This window comes from Salvia miltiorrhiza, chromosome 3 (assembly GCF_028751815.1).
Source record: "Salvia miltiorrhiza cultivar Shanhuang (shh) chromosome 3, IMPLAD_Smil_shh, whole genome shotgun sequence".
In the NCBI taxonomy this organism is placed as follows: Eukaryota; Viridiplantae; Streptophyta; class Magnoliopsida; order Lamiales; family Lamiaceae; genus Salvia; species Salvia miltiorrhiza.
Genome location: NC_080389.1, coordinates 27,696,603 through 27,701,953, shown reverse-complemented (window position 1 = coordinate 27,701,953; position 5,351 = coordinate 27,696,603). Strand labels below are relative to the sequence as shown.

The following is a 5,351-nucleotide window of genomic DNA, read 5'->3' as shown; positions in this document are numbered from 1 at the left end:
TTAGTTATTTCCATTGTTCCCCTTATCCAAGGTCGAGTCTTCAAGAAGCCAAGCATGCCCCGTTTCTAATCCCGCTCCTAAATTCCCTCCCCTTGTCGCGGGTTCCCCGAGTTCGCTATCCTTAGCGAGTGCGGCCGTGACACTAGCTGTGCCTGCCGCCTGCGCCCCCTGACCACCAGCTGTCCTCGGCTCCCGCGCCGGGCTCGGCGGTTCAAGGTTAAGAATCCTTTGAACCGTAACCAGCCCAGATGAACTGGCGGTTCGGCCCTGAACCGGCCAGGTGGTCAACGGTCCGGGCCGGAACCGTTGACCATCGGGCCGGTTCAGGGCCAAACTGCCGGTTCCGGTTGGTCCTTTGTCACAGCCCACTATCCCAATGACGGGTTAACCGGGGTTATGACTTGGGGTGCACAATGAGAAATAGAATTTAAAGGGGGTTTGTTAAGTAACCAACATTAACAACCACAAACTAGTGATATATATATATACATATAACCGCTTGGGTAGTTTACAAACGAGCCTGCCATAACGACTAGACCTCAAATGAAAGTTAAACAAGCTGAAGTAGTAATAAGTTCAAGTAGAAACGATAAATAAGTCAGAGTGTTTGCAGCGGAAAAACGTGTGAGTTATGCATATGGAGATGCATACTCAAGATTTCATTACATGGCCATCAAAAGGAAATCCGCTCAACACCGACACTACTAAAAAAAACGCTCATACGTAACGGTAAATTTCCGTTATGTATGTACCAAAACTACCGTTGTATATAGTGGTGTTATGTATGAGGGCGCTCATACATAACGGTAATATACCGTTACATATACTATGAATACATAACGATTTATCGGATATCCATAACACACGCAAAACCGTTGTGTATAATACTCATACATAACGCTTTTTTATCGTTATGAAATTTATTTTTCCGTTATAAAATATATTTCGTAGAAATTGTATTAGTATTATATACAACGCTTTTTTGTACTTCACATAACGGTTATTTCCGTTATCTTTGGTATCAATTGTAACAGTGTTTTACCGTTATGAATTTATATTATTCGTTGTGTAATTAGATTATAGATAACAATGTTTATACATATTAGAAACGGCAATGAGAACCGTTATGTATTCTCAGTAATAAAATTAACCATATTTTCATGGTTTTTTTTATTTTTTTTGCCTGTTTTTAGTAATTTCCTAATTATAATTCATACAAATATACAATATTCTAAAATAACTTAAACTTCCATACATTGTAGCTTTAAAGTACCTAAAGTAGTCATGTAATTTACATCCAAACAATATTAACAAAAAAATGGTGTTCAACACTTGCTTCACCAAATTCTTACATTTTTTCCAAATTCAAAAGACATACAAAACACCAACCAAAATGCCACATCTAGCTTCCTATCTTCCTGCTGACTGTTATTGCCACCTGACCATGAAACAAAATCAGTAAAACATAATACTATATGCCATGTAAAGAAACTAAAAATGATGCTAAATGAAGATTAACTTCACAAATGTTTGAATCTAAACTTAATCTCAAAAGCCCAGTTTCAGTAATTTGTTACTTAAGTTATATATGTGAATTTTAAAGCCTGATCATAATTCACAAGTATAAGAGGATGATATAAAAGGATTAATATGACACAAGTATATCACCAACACTTAGGGATGATATAAGAGGATTAATAGCCAGTTCATAATTTACATGTAAAAAATCCAATATCCAAATTGCAATTAATATAAGATCACGTAGGTCTTAGCATTCATAACTCCAATCTCTCAACATCCCAGCCAAACCAAAGAACACAGTATCCGTACACCAAAACACAATGATCCTTTCACCATATCACAACTAAGAATAGAAAGTGTTCATCATCACAAGACACTCATCGTCAAAATAGCCCGCACAAACATAAACCGTGAGCACAATGCAACAGACGAATGCACCATGATCAAGCATCACAAATAATTCACTCACAAAACAGATCATTCTAAACCAGCACCACCCTTGAATCCCAAATTCTCAACCAAATAATCAATCAACAGGAATTCACATCGTACCTGCCCCGTTGCAGCATTCGGATTAAACCCCAAATCGAGCAACGTAGGAATCTCCCCAGGCTCCACATCTCCTCTCTTAGGCAGCCTTCACCTTCCCAAGAACAAAAACAAGGGCATTAGAAAGATTAATCCAGTTAGTATAAAAATGAATAAGAGATCATACAAATGAAGTAGAGACATAAAATCAATGTAGAAAATTATGAAAAACGAAAAGAAAAATTGAAACAAGAAGCAACAGCGGTAACTATGTTTCCACTCGTAGTTCTAGCTAGCAGCTCCTTAAAAAATGTAATCGCTTAAAAGAACCACATACATTTGATAATAGATAAGCATAAGAAAGGTCATTCTTGCACCTAAAAAAACCTCTTCTAAAGCCCAAACCAGCTAATAGATAAGCAAAAACTGAAGCACTATCGACAAAACCTCCCAAAACTACATTTGCAATAATCAAATTAGCAAAGAGAGAGAGAGAACCTGCAATTTCATCCAATCAAAGAGAGAGACAAATTAGAGAAAACGGCGCAACAATAACTTTTTCCAGATTTATTAGCAACAAAAGTTTTCATGCATTAATGGTATTAACTACAAAAAGGCAGTGGCGACCTCTATAGATAGTCAACTAGTTTATCTAATAAGAATTACCATAGATGACCAATCAACTAAAATTCTTTAAGAAAAGGCCAACATAACTATTTCCCCAGTTCCATAGCCCACAAGATGTTGATTATGTTTTCCTACATTATCTATCATCTTATTCACATGACGTGGCACAAACTGGAACCCTGCATAACATTATCATTTAAGTGGTAAACTCCAAGAATCTAAGCATTACATTATTCACATTCTCTATTAATTAGCCAGACAGATAGATGCAAAAGACATAGCACCACAACAAACAAGATACAAAATTTGGGTGAATGTACCAGAAAAATAACTTAGGCAAAAGCAAGCACAGCTACGAAATGGCCGTTTCAATTTTACAAAAAGCCCTATATCCCACCATAATCAATCGACTTAAAAAATTAAGATGCATAAACCTAATTTGTCGAGACATACCGGGAACATGTCGAGCTAAGTCAGTAAGAGCAGAGGAATCAATATCATTTGCTTTGAATTTGAGAGGAATGTTGTCGGGAAGAACAATAAGGTCGAGCTTTTTAGATGACGACATATGTAAATCGAGAGGTCGAGCAATATTTACCAGAGAGAATTGGAGAAATCCGACACTAATTTGTCTCTGGCTGGGCGAGGCCAGCTCACGGTGGCCGTCTGGACTCTGGGTGAGGCAGGGGCGAGCCTAAACCTCTTTGCTCATTTCTCACCCTCGAATCGACAACGTTCGACATTCGGTCGATTCCTGAAATAGGGGAATAGTTAGGGAAGAATTAGAACAAGGATTTAACATAGAATAAGTAAAGAAAAAGAACAAAATAGAAGAAGAAAATGGGGCAGCAATAGCCGAGAACCACCACGGCGGAGGTGCAACTGGCAGTGACGACCGCTGGTGCTGCTCGAGCAGCGGCGGTTCGCGGCAGATGTCGCGGTGAGCCCTAGCGGCGCGTCGTCCGATACTTGCTTCGCGAGGTACAGCGGATACCATTCCTTGGTCCAGTCGTATGTCACCGATGATTCCTTGTGCTCCGCAGCTTATCTTCCCGAATCACGCTCTCATCGCCCGCCGCAGCCGAGATTTCCTCGGCGACTGCCGAACTGCCGCGAGCTTTCGACAGGAGCAGCGATGAGGATACCATAGCAAGGATACGCAGCGGCGATTCGCGGCGGCGCCGCGAACGAAAGCAGGGGGTGGAGGGAGATCGGGGAGGAAACATAGATGGCAAGGGGAAAGAGAACGAGTAAGAGAGAAGGAATACCTGAAACGGTGAGAGCAGAGGGCGTGAGGAACGGTCGAGCAGCGGCAGCGGCGGCGGCGGCGGCGAGATTCACCGGAGGAAGAGAAATTCAAAGTGAAACTTGAAACCCTAGATTTCTGATTTTGAAATTGAGGGAGGTATTTAGTTTATTTAAATATTAGAATTAATGACATAAACAAATAAAAATAAAATTAATAAATAAATAATACTTATATATAGCGATTTTCTTAACGCTAAAATAATCGTTATAAAGCAGATGCTCATACATAACGTATAACTTAACGGTTTAATAATACCGTTATTTATATCACTAATAGATAACGCAAATATGTAACGCTTAATTTGATATTGTTACAAATACATTTGGATAACACTACATACATAACAAAATTTTGTAAAACCGTTATATATCACTAAAAGTGCGCTCATACATAACGGTTTTTGACCAAAACCGTTATGTATGAACCGTTATCCCTATTTTGATTTTTAGTAGTGCGATCCATTCCATCGCCCGCTCAACCTGCACATTTAGAAATACATGCAGGGCTGAGTATAAAAATACTCAGTGGCATAAGCCGAAAATACAACATACATACATATATAAATTGAACTACCAACAATAACACACATGGGTTTTCTTGAATGGCCTGCGCTTACTAAAACATTTCTTTCATTTTCATAAAGTCGATCGGCCGATCATTTTCCTTCATATGATCCATATCTGTTCTTTTCTGTCACGCGCCGGGAAGGAGGCCTCCTTACCACGGACGCCAAGACCGGTCGCAAGCGACTCGCGGTCTCCATGAGTGTACACGTTAACCCTAGCTAGCGACCTTTGTCTAGCATAGGATCCCAATTGGATTTCCTTTAAAGTTGGCGAACCAACACAGATAGGATACATATAAAAATATAAACATTTTTGGCAGTCAATCATTCCATAAACATTTCATTTTCGTAAACATTTTCATTTTCATAATGGCATTGAACATATAAGCATTTCATAAAAGCTGAATAACGGTTAAAACTTGTCATGCACATATATTCGTATATGAGGCCTACGTCACGCAGGGGATCTCTATATATGTATAGTAAAAGTAATGCCCATCTCAAACGTTCTTAAGCTAGCGTGGAGTCGCTTCTTCTTCGGCTTCACTTCCTGTCGCCCGGACCTTTATTGATGAAGAGTCGGTAAGTTCGCGAAGAAAATTGTCACAAGACAAAGTCTAATTCTACGTTTCTAGGGTATATTTTAGTGTTTTAGGGTTCTAGCATCCATAATTCGTTCCATTAAAGACAGTAAAAAACCATCATACCTCGTCTAATCTCATTCAAACACATAAGGCACATAAGAATCACAATCAAACATCATCAAAACATGCTCTGTTTTTACACTGACTCAACTTCAAA

The 5,351-nt window shown here is 39.1% G+C and overlaps 1 long non-coding RNA gene across 2 annotated transcripts; it reads right to left on the bottom strand.

The window, feature by feature from the left end:
• Positions 1-1,229: 1,229 nt before the first annotated feature.
• LOC131013994 (uncharacterized) lies at positions 1,230-4,130 on the bottom strand. 2 transcript variants are annotated; one of them, XR_009097937.1, is made up of 4 exons: positions 3,945-4,130; positions 3,275-3,793; positions 2,074-2,164; positions 1,230-1,438 (listed from the first exon to the last, which is right to left on the bottom strand). It is a non-coding gene; the product is annotated as an uncharacterized LOC131013994 (long non-coding RNA). The 2 variants fall into 2 exon arrangements; XR_009097936.1 differs by lacking the exons at positions 3,275-3,793; positions 3,945-4,130 and having other exon boundaries at positions 2,074-2,377.
• Between the last annotated feature and the right edge of the window lie 1,221 nt (positions 4,131-5,351).